Genomic DNA, 19100 nt, shown 5'->3' on the forward strand with positions numbered 1-19100 from the left:
AATTGACAGTTGGACGTGGCCTGATGCTGTGACTGACTCTACCTGAAAGGTACTTCATTAATTATTTTCTTTGATTGATTGATTGATTGATTGATTGATTGCAAATGACATTACTGCTGCAAAGTGTCTGATTTGCTGCCATTTTATTCAATTTTAAATGCATTGAATTCTTTTAAAATTTTTGGGCATAAATTTATTTCTGAACTTGCACTTGACCGGACACTTGAATGGGTGTGGTCAAACGGTGGGAGTGGTTTATGCAGATTCGCAAAATTCGGCAAAATCCGCTGGCGTCACAAGATAACATTTGCACATGTCACTTTGCCTTGCACAAAAGTTTTTCTTTTCTTTTTTTTCACTTTTGGTGGCAGGTAGGGAAAACCTGCACAAGCTAATTGATTTCTACTTCATTAAGGGAAAGGAAAAAAAAACAAAAAAAAAAACAAAATAGGGCTGCAGCAGCATGGTGCACACCTTGAGCGGTGCACAGTGAACACGGAAGGGCGCCAGAACAGGTGCCGAGCGCTTGCCATCGCTTCTCGGCCTTCTGGCTAAGATCAAGTGTAGTATCTGTTCTTATCAGTTTAATATCTGATACGTCCCCTATCTGGGGACCATATATTAAATGGATTTTTAGAACAGGGAGCTGGAATCGGAGCTTGCTCTGTCCACTCCACGCATTGACCTGGTATTGCATTACTTCCAGGATCGGTGCACCCCTTTCCAATTCAGTTGAAAGAAAGAGACAGAGGACTGACCGACCAACAGAGAAGATTGCTGCACCTGGCAAGCTAGCAAAGAGAAAATTGACAGTTGGACGTGGCCTGATGCTGTGACTGACTCTACCTGAAAGGTACTTCATTAATTATTTTCTTTGATTGATTGATTGATTGATTGATTGATTGCAAATGACATTACTGCTGCAAAGTGTCTGATTTGCTGCCATTTTATTCAATTTTAAATGCATTGAATTCTTTTAAAATTTTTGGGCATAAATTTATTTCTGAACTTGCACTTGACCGGACACTTGAATGGGTGTGGTCAAACGGTGGGAGTGGTTTATGCAGATTCGCAAAATTCGGCAAAATCCGCTGGCGTCACAAGATAACATTTGCACATGTCACTTTGCCTTGCACAAAAGTTTTTCTTTTGGCGGCGGCGACGACGACGACGACGATTGCAAAAGTGAGAGTCTATATTACACATATAAACCCTATGATGTGCTGAATAGACAAAAGTCCATCTTGAATATCTCCTGGCCTAGGATTTCGGTGCCCATTTCAGCGGATACATTTTGTGTTAGGGAGATCTTCATCTTTCTCTTCATTTGAATATATTTAGTTATATGTAAAATGATTTCCCATGATTCCTTTCATCTATGTTATTTTTGCAGTTTATAGTCTTTGATATTACACTCCATTTCTCCATCAGTGTAACAGACACGACTTGTGTAAGGCAGACAACATTCTTCACTTTTCTTTTTGTTAACAACAGATTTGGTATTTCATATTTTTTCATGTCTTTTCCTATTTGGATGGATGAATGAGTGGATTGTTGTAATGAAAGGAGATCTGTTCTTGAAATCATATTTCCTCTAATAATAATTGCTTCAGACTACCTCGTGATGAAAAAACAATATGTAAGAATAATTTGCTCATCCAATTTAGTTAGAAAAAGCAGTCTTGTAAAACAAGGCCCGAATCTTCCCCACAAACATGCCAATAGTTACAGACAACGCTAATGTAGTCTTATAATTCAGTTTCAAAGGGTATTCTAATCATACTTGTTCCGCTGACTGTAGGCTATGTACTAGGTTCATATCCTGGTTTTCTCGGCATATTGGTTGGCGGGGTTTCACTTGCTCTCCTATATGCTAAATTTTCAGTCCATAATGAGAGATTAGTTATAAATGATGTACCACATTAAAAAACTGATATAGAGGCTGATGTAGCAGAGCTGGACATGATTCAGTTTATAATACATACAGAGGTTACTAACTCCCTCTCTCAGCCATTATCAGCCAATTTAAATTAAACCGACTGATAAGTGGAGGAGCAGGAGATAAGAGCTCAGAAATCCTAGAGCTCTCACCTCCCCCCTCCCCTACCTGAGGACCTCCATTGTCTGTGGCAGAGACATACACGGCTCAGAGCTGCTGCCAAGCACTCAACCCCCTATGTCCCACCTCTGAGAGCAGGCAAGTATGTCACAGAACATAAGCCTGTGTTCCTGGGCCATAAAACAAGTGTAAACAATGAAGTGAATAATTTAAGATAGTGTACAAACAAACAAGTTTTGATAAAGCAATGTGTTTAGGAAAGTCTTATATCCACATACACTAGCAGTATAGATAGGATCCTTGTTATGGGAAAACCCCTTTAAATGGAGCACCACATAAAACAGAACACAAAATTTAGATACCAGACAACAACACATGGATGATCAAAGGGACGTAATGTAGAAACCACTCTAATAAACGTCTTAAAAACCAGAAGATTTCCCAATATAGAATCCACATGGGCACCTGCAATCTAAACCTTGATGGTACTGAGATTTACAACTTTACCCAAACAGCTTTATCTGAAAAAAATCCAGAATCAATGAGGCAGAAGGTGGAGAAGACAGATAACATTTATCTATAGAATAAGACATGAAGGCATTCAAGTCCTGAGAAAACAATCTTCCTAAACAGTAAGAATGGATAAGTAAGTAATGGATAAGTAATGGATAAGTAATGGTAAGTAATGGATCTTGTTAACCCTCTAATAGGGTTAACAAGATCCATTCATAAGATGCCATAAGCGAGCGTTTTATGCTCTCCGCCACGAAACAGGGTTTTATAATCCGGACACAGAGTCGGACATGCAGTACTCTGTGTCCAGATAAACAAAATCCAGTTTCGCGGCGGAGAGCATAAAACTCACTGCCGCTCACAGCCGGACCCAGTCTGAGCTTTCCGACTTCTGGCGTGCAGAAGACGGAAAGCTCAGAACGGAGAGATGAACGCAGGTGTGAACCTAGCGTAAGACTATAGACATCAGTCCACACCACCTGTCCCCTATACAACCCTCCCAGTAAGACTAGAGAGGAGGAGGACAGACTACACAGAACAAACATAACATACACCATCCAGGGACAGGAAACAACTAAAGTCTGAGGAAAGGCGGGACCTTCTATTGGGATGACTTCCTGTTTCCTATCCCATGGGGGAGGGGTGAAATTCCTCCTGTCGATGTCGTTGAAATATACAATCTATATATATATAAAACTGAAATCCTGTAGTAGTCCACCCTATACAAAATCGACAATTCTCGCCCGATTTGGGTGAAATTTCATATACCCCCTCTCCACACACAGGAGCAGAATACTGCACACGTTACAGCATCCCACCCATCATGAAATTTGGGACCCCGAAGTTAAGCCCTATGCATATAATAGAGAAATGTGAAAACTGTACTATACAGGAGCTTTCATCACTGAAGCTACTGAGGTAAAGTGAAAGCTGAGCTCTGATTGACAACTGCCTCACAGGCCCATACCAACCATAATAATACTGTGAGGCCTGCTCTATAGTTACTCTTCATCCTATTACATCTCTTATCAGTGTCAGGTGAATATTAAAGGCTCAGAATACTAAGAAATATTTTTTAAAATGCCACCCAAAAAAAACAATCGATTGGGCAAGTTTATCCAAAAGCTAAAAGCACAAAATAGTGTCAAAGAGACAAGAGAACAAGCCGTGACTCACAGGCTAAATGTAAGGGCCCGTTCACACGGAGTAAACACGTATGTATTTTGGCAAAATACATGACTAAAAAATACACATGTAAAAATACGACTCCCATTGACTTTCATGACATTTTACACGTGTATTTTGACGTGTTTTTTTTTTTTTACACATGTAAAAAAAATTCATTGAACTTAATAGGAGTCTTATTTTTACACAAGTACTTTGCCAAAATAAATGCCCGTTTACGCCATGTGAACAGGCCCTAAGGCAGCTGAGGCATCAGAGCAATGGGAATGTCGTCTTCACAAGAACCAGATAAGGCAGGCTGAAGCAAACGAATATGGAAACATCTGAACAAAAGGATGAACGTTCTGAAAATGACCATATATGACATATGAAATGGGGTAGTGGTGGTGATCAAATCGTGGTGTCAAAAAGATAATTTAATAAGAGAATATTGAATAAATTCAATATATTTTAAAGCCAAATCACAACAAAACAATTAACAATAAATTATGACAATACATTTCACAAATTATAAAAACTATCTATATAAAACTCAATCTGTAGTAGAGCACTTTCTAAAAATCCACAGTTCTCACTCAATTTGGATGAAATTTGGCACGCCCCGTCTCCACCTGCAGGAGCAGAGTACTGCGCACATTACATCTCGCTAGCGTCTCTCCTCCTCCCCCCCAGTCATCACATTGAGGCCCCCGAAGTTAGACCCTATACATATAATGGAGAAATGGGAAAGTGATGAGGGGGTAAAAAAAACAATGGTTACTCACAGGGATGGATTATAGCGACGGCATCAAAGAGTCACTGCTAAAGGGCCCACACCACCACACACAAACACCATATAAAGATCGCAAACATACATCAACCCATAAAAACCATATACAAAGCACACAAACGCACGGAAGGACAACACACACACACACAAACATACTCAGAGGGCTGCATACTACGTACATGGATGAACAGAGCACATGCATACTCACACACAACTACTGCAGCCATAGACATTTGTAATGAGCACATAGAAACAGAAGGATCACATACTGTACATGCATACATATGCATGGACCACACACATACAACCACACATATGCATACACACATACACATGGAGCGAACTCTCACTCACTGAAAAAACATGTCCGGTATCCAGTGGTGTAACTAGGAATGGCAGGGACCGACCCCAACCCCCCCTCCTCCCTCCCCGACCAACACCAACGACCTCGCCCAACCCCTTCCTACACATTCCTGCGCGCTATATTATCCCCCCCATAGTGCTATATTATCCCCCCCATAGTGGCCCCTGCACACAGTATTATGTCCCACTGTGGACACCCATAAACAAAGACCCCAGAGTAGAATAATCGAAGACCCAGGGGGTCACATGTCAATGTCAAATGTCACATGACCCAGGACACAGGCAACTAAGCCGAAGTCTGCACGGATCGTGGAGAGGTAAGTAACAGTGTTTTTTATGTTTCTTAACTCTCCTGGTCCACCAATCATACTCAAGAGTCCAAAAAGACCCCCAATTATAATGATAGCAGCGGCCCTGTGGCAGCTGCCTCTGCTTCTATGACGGCAATTACGCCACTGCTGGTATCCCTAGTTGATACTTGCACACTACAAAATTTTTCGACGAGCTCCAGATCAAGGATTTGGCGGTTCCATAGACTTCTATTGAGCCTGCAAAATACACAGCTTTGTGCACAATGAAGTCGATGGAGCTGGAGAATCCATGGCCCCAGAGACCCGTGAAAAATACTGTAGTGTACAAGCATCCTTACTCAGCAGCCATATTGGTCAGGTGAAAACTCACTCATACTAACATTGTCAGTATTGCCTGTTATACACGAAGCTTTCATCACTGAAGCTCTACAATAGATAGTTGTGTAACTGTAAAACAATTTTACTCTATTGTCCATGAACTACTTATAGATTAGACTGGAGGAGGGGTGCACTATGTTGTTGGGTGAAAATTTTTATATATTTCTGTAAGGGGCAGAAATTTTAATTTTTGAAAAATAGTTAGAAAAAATAGTTGTAATAGTTTATACTACATAATATGTATTCTCTGGGTCCAGATTCTTTAGTCAAAAACAAAGGTAGAGTTCATTTTTACTCAGAATAGGAAGTGCAGCAACAAAAGGAAACAATACAAAAATAACTCCCTGCCCGGCTAGGCTCTAACTAAACATAGAATAGGTTACCTCACCTAGAATAACAGAAATCCAAAAGCCAGTAGAATCATTCAGGACACAGCTCCAAAAATATGACCTCTTTGTCAGCTCTCCAGCCAAACTCTGCCCCAAGTCTGCTGCTGGAGCTGGCTTCTTAAGCCTCCTTTGATGAGCAGACTCTCTACAGCTGAGTCACTGCCGGAACATCCTCAAAGTGTGGACTGGAGGAGGGTGGAATGACAGGTCCCACTACCAACCTACCTGCCATTCCAAAAAATCTAGCCCAGTAACTGGAACTTTGAAATAACCCTCAGCGCACACAATAGTTGTCTGCTGAGAAACATTCGTTCTAGAGTCTTCTCATCTCACCCATCTTAGTAGTCTGCGTGAAATGTACACCCCCCCCCTCCATTACCTGACCAGCCATCGACTTACAGTATTGACTATGTAAAATCAATAAAATGTGGAAATTAAACAACTTGTTGCTCACAATGTTAAGAACAATTAGTAAAATGCAACAATAACAAACATTTAAAGTGGAAAAAGATTTATTGTTGCGCTCAGAAAATACCTGTACTAATATAATCACACTGTCTGTTTTTAGCAGATATAAGTAGTGAAGAGGCCCCCATACAGTACAATCTGATGCTAAGTGACCCCTATACAGTACAATCTGGTCCACAGATGGGCTTCGAGTGCCACTTCTGGGACACATGCCATAGGTTCACCACCAAAACCTTAGACTGTAACGAGGTCCCCAGGGCTTGTGGTGTAACCACAAGCTCAAATTTTGGTTTCAGGACTTCTCTCCATCTATTTAAACTGGAATGGAATAATAAAAAAAAAAAACTAGTGTGACTCAACCCTTAAATCATCTACAGTACCAGCACCCAACATTGGGCTATGGAGAAATTTAGTTTCTGATCCAAAAGTGGTGTCATTTACAATATTTATCAAAAAGCTGCAGTTTTTTTCTTGAAATGGATCCAACTCCCGATGAAGCCATAGCCACCATCACTGTATTTACTATGCAGGAAACAAGTTAAGAACTTTTTTCCAATTTATATAAGTATCTACCACACTACACTGTAGGACTTTGTGTAGGGATTGATCATGATGAGGGATGAGAGAATAGATTCTGCATTAGTGCATTTCAATCAGAATTTCAGAAAATGTAAGATTCACCTAGAATCCAGACTTGTTCACACTTCGATGCATTGAATCGTATTTAATAAAATGGCCGCTACAAATGTTGGGCACTGGGAATCTCCAATAATGCGAATCGTGTAGCTAATCAGAAACTAGTGCCCAACCAAGATCTGGAGGAGACATTTGCCACTTCCTTAAGTAGCAATGAGGAGACTGGGATGGCAGTGATATTGCAAGTGGTCAGGCTCCTGCCTCAGGGAACATTTAGAAGGACATCAATGACTTGCAGACATTAGTAGATAAAGTAGCTGATCACAATTGGGAGCCGAATGGTGAAGCATCTTCATCGTCATGGGAGAAAGAGGGTGGCAGTATAAACATAAGGCAATGGTAAGTCAGGAGCCAAACAGGCCTAGATTAGAACACCCACTTTGCAGCAGCTTACTTGCCCGGAAAGCAGTGATGCAGAGGTTTACAGAGGCAGAGACGGTAACAGGCACTTATTGCGGAGTGTTGAGGGTAAAAATCACCTACTCAGGAATGTAGAAGTTTTTTGATAAGCCACAGGGGAAAGTGAATCTGAAAATGGCCATATGTTAAATCTGCAAGAAAGTTGAAGTGTGGACAAGGGCAGCACCACAACCCTACATCGACATATGCAGAGGCACGATAAAGTGACCTGGGAGAGCCATGGCTCCAATATGGGGGTCCAATCTGCTGCAGGAACCGTTGCATCACCCCGTGCAACACACCTCATTTCAGGCACTAAAGGCTCCACTACCTCAAAAGAAGCTGTGTGTCCTTCCCATCATCTGATGGTCGTGATACTCCGGCTCCTCCTTTTCCTCCTAGTCAGTCATTGCGTCAGCAATCACAGGATCTATATCGAAGAGACAACACTATGCATGCACTCATCCAAAGGTGCAGAAGCTGAACGTGCTCCCATCCAATTTGCTAGTGCTGCAGTCACTCCCTTGCACCTTTCAGAAGACTGATGGTTTGTGGATAGTACAAAGCAGTCATTTCTTTGCTAAGAAGGCAATACCAGTGCTGCACAAATATGTCGAACAGTTGAGGCCATCGATGTCAACCAAAGTGAACAGCAGTGCTATGTGGAGCTGAACTATGGTCAAGGACAATACAATTCTTTATGGACCAATGAGTTAGTGTGACAAAACAGCAACTTGGACTGGTGATGCAGCTTCTGCCTCCACATTCTCAAGCCATTGGTCCTGCAATATCCACCTAATCCGACACTGTGTCCTCAGCCTCCACTGCAGACAACTAGCAGTGCTCCTCCAGCATACCACATGTGCAGGGGATAGCCTTGTCACGCTATTCTACACCTCATTTGCCTGGTTGAAAAAAGTCACAAAGGGGAGAAACTCCTACACTATCTCAATAAAGAAATCAAATCCTGGATTTCTCCGAGAGAACTGAAAATCAAAACCATGTTGAATGACGATGGCAAAAACATGGTGTCGCTGCCTTAAGGAGGGCTGAGCCATGCGCCCTGCATGGCGCAAGTGTTCAATCTGGTTGTCAACTGTTCCACCCATCTGCAACACACCCGCTTAGTTGGGCACTACCTATCTCTGCCATCATCCATCCTCTCACATTTCCAAATGGCAGACCTGAGCGCTCAACTTGAGCACTGGGGAGGAGGGAGGTGGAGAAGGCTAAAGCAGTATCGGCTTAAGCAGCAGCATGATGAGCATAGAGTCGCTGATGGATGAGCAGCATTCTGCAACCTCATAGTAAAGAAACTACTTACCAGCTAGATACAGAGCAGAAGCTGAACCAGCAGGTGATGACATACTTAAACACTCCTGGCAGGGTGCACTCTAAGACACAAGTCAACTATTGAATTTTGACATTTCTGTATATAACACTCAAATGAGACTTGATTTAGTCCAATCCCAGAGGGATGGCTAGGGCTTCAGCATGGGGGGGGCAAACATACTCCAGCGCAGATATACCAATACTATCACTATACAGTGACTCTATAGTGCTCTATATCTGCTCTGCACAGGACTCTACAGACCATTTTGTCGACTTCAGGGCAGTAACATTTGTGACTTACAGGACACATCTCCAACTAATTGTCCACATTTCACATCTCTTCCCTCTGGACCGCCATGATGACTTCTTCCAGCTGTGACTTGTCTCTATATAGTTTGCAGCACCGACACCTTTGACTCCTCACTTTTCTAAGCGCTGGACCACCACTGCTCTGTATACAGAGCGGCGGCAGCAGCAGTAACATTATGCTAATGGGACCTCTACAGGCAATCCCTGCGCCATAGACAGTGTTTGGTTGTCCTTGGTCTGTATACATGCAAAGTGACAGCCAACCAAACACAGGTAGAGAGGGAACTGTACATCATCACCTTCCCCTGCTGTCTGCATTAAAAGTTGTGATCTGTAAAGAAAAATCCCCCATCAATTAATAATATGTTCCCTCTAATTAATAATAATCCTACATATCCTCTTAAAGGGGTTGACTGGGATAAACCATTTTTGGCAAAAAAAAAAAATTAATAAATACTCCCAAGGTCTGCAGTGCTCAGGTCAAGTATGTGCAATGCTTTTGCTAGCAGAAATTTTGGGGCGGGCGGGCGGGCGGGCGGGCGGGCGGGCGGGCGGGCGGGCGGGCAGGAATGGAATGGGTGACGTATATAAGTCACCTTTCCTGTGGTTGACTAGCCTCAGTAATCACATACAATGCAAGACTTTAACCTGGCAAAGGCAAAACACACACTGGACTGCACAATGGCAGCAGACACCGGAGCACTGCAGACAGGTATACTCCTTCTTGACATTGGAAATTGGAGGTCAACTCCATTAAATCAATAATAATCAACTTAAAATATAGACCAGTACCCCCATAGGTTAACACTACCTTACATAAATACTTCTTCCCAATGCCCCCCCCCCCCCCATTTAGATTACCCCCCGATGACATTTTATTACCACTGTTAGCTCCAATGACTCCTTATGCACTGCTCAAAAAAATAAAGAGAACCCTCCAATAACACCTACTAGATCTGAATTAATGAAATCTTCTCATTGAATACTTTGTTCTGTACAAAGTTGAATGTGATAAAATCACACAAAAATCATGAATAGAAATCACATTTATTAACCATTGGAGGCCTGGATTTGGAATCCCCCTCCAAAAAAAAAAAAAATTAAAGTGGAAAACAGACTACAGGCTGATCCATCTCTGATGTAATGTCCTTAAAACACATGTCAGTATGAGGCTCAGTAGTGTGTGTGGCCTCCACGGGCCTGTATGACCTCCCTACAATGCCTGGGCATGCTCCTGATGAGGTTGCGGATGGTCTCCTGAGGGATCTCCTCCCAGATCTGGACGAAAACAGCTGCCAACTCCTGGACAGTCTATGGTGCAACATGAAGTTGCTGGATGGAGTGAGACATGATGTCCCAGATGTGCTCAATCGGATTAAGGTCTAGGGAACGGGTGGGCAAGGCCATAGCTTCAATGCCTTCATCAGGCAGGAATTGCTGACACACTCCAGCCACATGAGGTCTGACATTGTCCTGCATTAGGAGGAACCCAGGGCAAACCGCACCAGCCTAAGGGGTCTTAGGATCTCATTTCGGGAACTAATAGTCAGGCTACCTCTGGCAAGCACATGGAGGGCTATGCAGCCCTCCAAAGAAATGCCACCCCACACCATTACTGACCCACTGCCAAACCAGTCATGCTGAAGGATGTTGCAGCAGATTGCTCTCCACGGCGTCTCAAGACTCTGTCATGTTCTCAGTGTGAACTTGCTTTCATCTGTGAAGAGCACAGGGGGCCAGTAGCAAAGCTGACAATCCTGGTATCTGTGGAAATGCCAAGCATCCTGCACAGTGTTGGGCTGTGAGCACAACCCCCATCTGTGGACGTCGGGCCCTCGTAACGTCCTCATGGAGTTGGTTTCTGATCATTTATGCAGACACATACACATTTGTGGCTGGCCTGCTGGAGGTCATTTTGCAGGGCTCTGGCAGTGCTCCTCCTGTTCCTTCTTGCACAAAGGCAGCGGTAGCGGTCCTGCTGCTGAGTTGTTGTCCTCCTACGAACCCCGTCCACATCTCCTGGTGTAATGGCCTGTCTCCTGGTAGCACCTCCAGACTCTGGACACTACGCTGACAGGCACAACAAACATTCTTGCCACAGCTCGCATTGATGTGTCCCGGATGAGCTGCACTAGCTGAGCCACTTGTGTGGGGTGTAGAGTCCATCTCATACTACCACGTGTGTGAATGCACAACCAACATTCAAAAGTGGCCAAAACATCAGCCAGAAAGCATTGGTACTGAGATGTGGTCTGTGGTCCACACCTGCAGAATCCTTCTTTATTGAGTGTGTCTCCATAATTGCCAATAATTTCCATCTGTTGTCTATTGCATTTGCACAACAGCCTGTGAAATTGATTGTCAATCAGTGTTGCTTGGAGTTACATTGTGCTGCTTAAGTGTTCCCTTTATTTTTTGAGCAGTGTATTAATAATACCCCCTTAAACCATTATTGCCCCCCCTTATATTAAGTTAATCGCCTGTCCTGCCCAGCCAAAAATAAACTTACCTGCCTTCAATCCCCTGGTGCACGGATTTGCCACTGTCATTTCTTTGCTACCCGCTCCAAATACTGTCAGCGTCCCGGCACAGGAGGCGCAGTGTAGAGACATCACCACACCCTGGGGGACCGGACGCTGACATCTTTACACCTTACAAGGATAACTGGAGCACCCTATAGCCCCTGCTAGCTACACCCCTGGTACCCATAGGGATTGTCAAACAACTCCAAGCCAGACATTTTGAAAAGCAATATGTACATTATCAAATAACTTATAGAATATGATCTCTACCCTGACATACTGTGACTAGAGATGAGCAAAGAGTGAAATATTCAAGATTCGATATTCGTTTCCAGTAGAGCCTCAATATTCGACTACTCAATCGAATATCGAACCCCATTATAGTCTATGGGAAAAAACACTCATATCAGGGGAAACCACTATTCGACTAAAGGAGAGTCACCAAGTCCACAAATAGCAGGAGGAGAGTGTTTAGGAGGAGCGCTGTGCAGTTAAAGCGCACGGACCACATTATAGTCTATGGGGTCCGTACGCTTTAATTGCACAGCGCTTGCAGTTGCGCTGATAAAAAGTAAGCTACACCATAACAGAAAGCTGCCCACTCTCCTGACTAGCAAAAAAAAATTTTGCTGAGGCACCAGCATTGATTTGCCGAATGTTATACAGTGTATAGCATTTGTCTAAATCAACGCTGGCTCTGAATCGAATATTTACTGTGAATAGCTAGTAGTATTCGATCGATTATGAATATTTTGAATACCGTAGTATTCTATCAAATAATACTCGCTCATCTCTGTGACACTTCGAGAATAAACAATCCTACTACATTCACAGAGACCTTTAAATACTATAGAAAATGCTACTACTTAGGACAATAACCTCATATTGAACACCACAAAAACATTACTAACCCCAACCTTGCAAAACACAAGTCTTAGGACACACCGGATGCTTAGGAAAACAAAGTCTTGACTCCAATAAGTATAGAAAACAAGATTCAAAAACCAAAAACCCCGGTATTATAGCTATGATGTACCACATAGTGTATTAGAATCAATCTAAATAGATTAAAAAAAAGCTTCTGTTCACAGATACAGACAACACATCTTCACCTGTGTCCTAGTTCTGAAAGAAGCCTGAACTGTCATCCTACTAATATTATAGATGTGGATGTTTGTGTGTTTGGCTGTTTGTTCCTCAATCAAGCAAAAAGAGCTGAATGAAATTTGACACACAGATAGTTTGTAAGCTCGATTAACACATCGGCTACTTTTTATCTCGGTAAATGACATGGGTTCACATCTGTTATGAATGTATGTTCACATACTATATTACACTGCTTTTATCTCAGCTTCTAAGAAAACCAGGTCTTATCTCTCTGTGTAAACATTCTGCTAACTCTTAGTGAATTGTGTTCACTCATTTGTATATTATCTGATCTGCTCCAGGCAGTGCTGACAAACTGACACCTTAGCAGTTTGCCAATTTTCAACATGTCTGGAAAAAGAAAATCTAATTTGTCGCAAACAACGAGAGCTATGAAGGTTGACAGAAATAACAGAGTTCTCATCAAGTGAAGCCGATGGGGGATCATCGACGCCAACAACACACGCATTATATGGTGTCCCACCAAGCTGCTTAGATGCTGGAACAATCACAGGCACAGTGTGAATAACAAGATCAGCAGCAGAACAGTTTGAGAGCTGCCGAACTGCTAGAGTAGGCAAACCATCGAGGGCAGCAGCAATCTGCTGAATATAGGCAGATCATCGACACCAACAACCCGCAGACGAAGTCGCGGGCAGAGACTAGTCAATTCATAAAGGATAAGTTATTCAGCACCGTGGACAGCAACACCATCTCCCATTACCAGAGCCACACATTACATTGTGACACTAAGGTCTGAAAAAAGTTGCAGGTGTAATAATCATGAATTTAATTAAATGTTCATGTTCTTCAGCAATAAAAGAGTTTTCAGCCTCCTGATTTATTCCCTTCTAACAAAGACTATTAATACAAGATCTTTCTCCACTCCAGGACTTGTCAGACACAATAATGTCCTTACTGTAGATAAGTTATTAGACACTACATGGATGAGAAGACAAAGCGTCCACAATAACAAAGATATAACTGGGATTTGTCCAAGACCATAACAAGTTCTTCATTAATGGTTTTATCTATTAAAAAAGGATCACAACTAAAAACCATCACAGCTCAGAAAGTTTGGATATGACAATGATATAATGACATGATACAAGAATGTAAGATAGAAAGTAACTAGAGATGAGCGAACACTAAAATGTTCGAGGTTCGAAATTCGATTCGAACAGCCGCTCAATGTTCGTGTGTTCGAACGGGTTTCGAACCCCATTATAGTCTATGGGGAACAGATACTCGTTAAGGGGGAAACCCAAATCCGTGTCTGGAGGGTCACCAAGTCCACTATGACACCCCAGGAAATGATGCCAACACCTCTGGAATGACACTGGGACAGCAGGGGAAGCATGTCTGGGGGCATCTAACACACCAAAGACCCTCTATTACCCCAACATCACAGCCTAACAACTACACACTTTACACACTCAATACCACCTCTCTGACAGTAGGAAAACACCTTGAAACATGTGTATTTGGCACTTGCAGTGAGGAGAGCTTGTCACCAGCAGTGAATTTGGCCCTTGTAGTAAGTTGAGGTTGGCACCAACATTTGTTTTGAAAATCAGGGTGGATTGAGCCTCTAACCAGCAGAGTTTGGGCAAATTCATGGTGGAGGGAGCCTCTAAAAACCCCAGTTTGGACCAATTCATGGTGGAGGGAGCCTCTAAACAGCCCAGTTTGGGCAAATTCATGGTGGAGGGAGCCTCTAAAAAACCCAGTTTGGACCAATTCATGGTGGAGGGAGCCTCTAACCAGCCCAGTTTGGACCAATTAATGGTGGAGGGAGCCTCTAAACAGCCAAGTTTGGACCAATTCATGGTGGAGGGAGCCTCTAAAAACCCCAGTTTGGACCAATTCATGGTGGAGGGAGCCTCTAAACAGCCCAGTTTGGGCAAATTCATGGTGGAGGGAGCCTCTAAACAGCCCAGTTTGGGCAAATTCATGGTGGAGGGAGCCTCTAACCAGCCCAGTTTGGACCAATTAATGGTGGAGGGAGCCTCTAACCAGCCCAGTTTGGACCAATTAATGGTGGAGGGAGCCTCTAACCACCCCAGTTTGGACCAATTCATGGTGGAGGGAGCCTCTAAACAGCCCAGTTTGGGCAAATTCATGGTGGAGGGAGCCTCTAAAAACCCCAGTTTGGACCAATTCATGGTGGAGGGAGCCTCTAACCAGCCCAGTTTGGGCAAATTCATGGTGGAGGGAGCCTCTAAAAAACCCAGTTTGGACCAATTCATGGTGGAGGGAGCCTCTAACCAGCCCAGTTTGGGCAAATTCATGGTGGAGGGAGCCTCTAACCAGCCCAGTTTGGACCAATTAATGGTGGAGGGAGCCTCTAACCAACCCAGTTTGGACCAATTCATGGTGGAGGGAGCCTCTAACCAGCCCAGTTTGGACCAATTAATGGTGGAGGGAGCCTCTAAACAGCCAAGTTTGGACCAATTCATGGTGGAGGGAGCCTCTAACCACCCCAGTTTGGACCAATTAATGGTGGAGGGAGCCTCTAAACAGCCAAGTTTGGACCAATTCATGGTGGAGGGAGCCTCTAAAAACCCCAGTTTGGACCAATTCATGGTGGAGGGAGCCTCTAACCAGCCCAGTTTGGGCAAATTCATGGTGGAGGGAGCCTCTAAAAAACCCAGTTTGGACCAATTCATGGTGGAGGGAGCCTCTAACCAGCCCAGTTTGGGCAAATTCATGGTGGAGGGAGCCTCTAACCAGCCCAGTTTGGACCAATTAATGGTGGAGGGAGCCTCTAACCAACCCAGTTTGGACCAATTAATGGTGGAGGGAGCCTCTAAACAGCCCAGTTTGGGCAAATTCATGGTGGAGGGAGCCTCTAAAAAACCCAGTTTGGACCAATTCATGGTGGAGGGAGCCTCTAACCAGCCCAGTTTGGACCAATTAATGGTGGAGGGAGCCTCTAAACAGCCAAGTTTGGACCAATTCATGGTGGAGGGAGCCTATAAAAACCCCAGTTTGGACCAATTCATGGTGGAGGGAGCCTCTAACCAGCCCAGTTTGGGCAAATTCATGGTGGAGGGAGCCTCTAAACAGCCCAGTTTGGGCAAATTCATGGTGGAGGGAGCCTCTAACCAGCCCAGTTTGGACCAATTAATGGTGGAGGGAGCCTCTAACCAGCCCAGTTTGGACCAATTAATGGTGGAGGGAGCATCTAACCAGCCCAGTTTGGACCAATTAATGGTGGAGGGAGCCTCTAACCACCCCAGTTTGGACCAATTCATGGTGGAGGGAGCCTCTAACCAGCCCAGTTTGGACCAATTCATGGTGGAGGGAGCCTCTAAAAAACCCAGTTTGGACCAATTCATGGTGGAGGGAGCCTCTAAAAAGCCCAGTTTGGGCAAATTCATGGTGGAGGGAGCCTCTAAAAAACCCAGTTTGGACCAATTCATGGTGGAGGGAGCCTCTAACCAGCCCAGTTTGGACCAATTAATGGTGGAGGGAGCCTCTAAACAGCCAAGTTTGGACCAATTCATGGTGGAGGGAGCCTCTAAAAACCCCAGTTTGGACCAATTCATGGTGGAGGGAGCCTCTAACCAGCCCAGTTTGGACCAATTAATGGTGGAGGGAGCCTCTAACCAGCCCAGTTTGGACCAATTAATGGTGGAGGGAGCCTCTAACCACCCCAGTTTGGACCAATTCATGGTGGAGGGAGCCTCTAAACAGCCCAGTTTGGGCAAATTCATGGTGGAGGGAGCCTCTAAAAAACCCAGTTTGGACCAATTCATGGTGGAGGGAGCCTCTAACCAGCCCAGTTTGGACCAATTAATGGTGGAGGGAGCCTCTAAACAGCCAAGTTTGGACCAATTCATGGTGGAGGGAGCCTCTAAAAACCCCAGTTTGGACCAATTCATGGTGGAGGGAGCCTCTAACCAGCCCAGTTTGGGCAAATTCATGGTGGAGGGAGCCTCTAAACAGCCCAGTTTGGGCAAATTCATGGTGGAGGGAGCCTCTAACCAGCCCAGTTTGGGCAAATTCATGGTGGAGGGAGCCTCTAAACAGCCCAGTTTGGGCAAATTCATGGTGGAGGGAGCCTCTAAAAAACCCAGTTTGGACCAATTAATGGTGGAGGGAGCCTCTAACCACCCCAGTTTGGACCAATTCATGGTGGAGGGAGCCTCTAAAAAACCCAGTTTGGACCAATTAATGGTGGAGGGAGCCTCTAACCAGCCCAGTTTGGACCAATTCATGGTGGAGGGAGCCTCTAAACAGCCCAGTTTGGGCAAATTCATGGTGGAGGGAGCCTCTAAAAAACCCAGTTTGGACCAATTCATGGTGGAGGGAGCCTCTAACCACCCCAGTTTGGACCAATTCATGGTGGAGGGAGCCTCTAAACAGCCAAGTTTGGACCAATTCATGGTGGAGGGAGCCTCTAAAAACCCCAGTTTGGACCAATTCATGGTGGAGGGAGCCTCTAACCAGCCCAGTTTGGGCAAATTCATGGTGGAGGGAGCCTCTAAACAGCCCAGTTTGGGCAAATTCATGGTGGAGGGAGCCTCTAAAAAACCCAGTTTGGACCAATTCATGGTGGAGGGAGCCTCTAAACAGCCAAGTTTGGACCAATTCATGGTGAAGGGAGCCTCTAAAAACCCGTTTGGACCAATTCATGGTGGAGGGAGCCTCTAACCAGCCCAGTTTGGGCAAATTCATGGTGGAGGGAGCCTCTAAACAGCCCAGTTTGGGCAAATTCATGGTGGAGGGAGCCTCTAACCAGCCCAGTTTGGACCAATTAATGGTGGAGGGAGCCTCTAACCACCCCAGTTTGGACCAATTCATGGTGGAGGGAGCCTCTAAACAGCTAAGTTTGGACCAATTCATGGTGGAGGGAGCCTCTAACCAGCCCAGTTTGGACCAATTAATGGTGGAGGGAGCCTCTAACCAGCCCAGTTTGGACCAATTCATGGTGGAGGGAGCCTCTAACCAGCCCAGTTTGGACCAATTAATGGTGGAGGGAGCCTCTAAACAGCCAAGTTTTGGGAAATTCATGGTGGAGGGAGCCTCTAACCAGCCCAGTTTGGACCAATTAATGGTGGAGGGAGCCTCTAACCAGCCCAGTTTGGACCAATTAATGGTGGAGGGAGCCTCTAACCACCCCAGTTTGGACCAATTCATGGTGGAGGGAGCCTCTAAACAGCCAAGTTTGGACCAATTCATGGTGGAGGGAGCCTCTAAAAACCCCAGTTTGGACCAATTCATGGTGGAGGGAGCCTCTAACCAGCCCAGTTTGGGCAAATTCATGGTGGAGGGAGCCTCTAAACAGCCCAGTTTGGGCAAATTCATGGTGGAGGGAGCCTCTAACCAGCCCAGTTTGGACCAATTAATGGTGGAGGGAGCCTCTAACCACCCCAGTTTGGATCAATTCATGGTGGAGGGAGCCTCTAACCAGCCCAGTTTGGACCAATTCATGGTGGAGGGAGCCTCTAAAAAACCCAGTTTGGACCAATTCATGGTGGAGGGAGCCTCTAAACAGCCCAGTTTGGGCAAATTCATGGTGGAGGGAGCCTCTAAACAGCCCAGTTTGGGCAAATTCATGGTGGAGGGAGCCTCTAACCAGCCCAGTTTGGACCAATTAATGGTGGAGGGAGCCTCTAACCAGCCCAGTTTGGACCAATTCATGGTGGAGGGAGCCTCTAAACAGCCCAGTTTTGGCAAATTCATGGTGGAAGGAGCCTCTAACCAGCAGAGTTGTGGGAAAGCAGGGTGGAGGGAGCCTCTAACCAGCAGAGTTGGTGGAAATCAGGGTGGAGGGAGCCTCTAACCAGCAGAGTTGGGGGAAATCATGTTGGAGGGAGCCTAGTATTAGCAGAATTGTGCAACGCTTATGGTGGATGAGTATGAGGATGCGGAGGAATTGGAGAGGTTGAGTACAGACATGGAGTTTCATGTTGGGGTGCTTTACACAGGTGGGCACAAAAATGAAGGCTCTATCCAGTGGTGGTTCATTTTTATCAAAGTGAGCCGGTCGGCACTCTCAGCTGACAGACGGGTGCGCTTGTCAGTGATGATGCCACCGGCTGCACTGAACACCCTCTCAGATAGGACGCTGGCGGCAGGACAGGACAGCACCTCCAAGGCATATAGGGCAAGTTCAAGCCACAGGTCCAACTTCGACACCCAATACGTGTAGGGCGCAGAGGGGTCGGAGAGGACAGGGCTGTGGTCGGAAAGGTATTCCCGCAACATGCGCCTATACTTCTCACGCCTGGTGACACTAGGACCCTCCGTGGC

General features: G+C 44.9%; 1 non-coding gene across 1 annotated transcript; it reads left to right on the top strand.

Annotated features, from left to right (window-relative positions):
- Nucleotides 1-531: 531 nt before the first annotated feature.
- Nucleotides 532-722, top strand: LOC142211115 (U2 spliceosomal RNA). Its single transcript, XR_012717192.1, has one exon. It is a non-coding gene; the product is annotated as a U2 spliceosomal RNA (small nuclear RNA).
- The last annotated feature ends 18378 nt before the right edge of the window (nt 723-19100 follow it).

Source organism: Leptodactylus fuscus, chromosome 6 (genome assembly GCF_031893055.1).
Source record: "Leptodactylus fuscus isolate aLepFus1 chromosome 6, aLepFus1.hap2, whole genome shotgun sequence".
NCBI lineage: Eukaryota > Metazoa > Chordata > Amphibia > Anura > Leptodactylidae > Leptodactylus > Leptodactylus fuscus.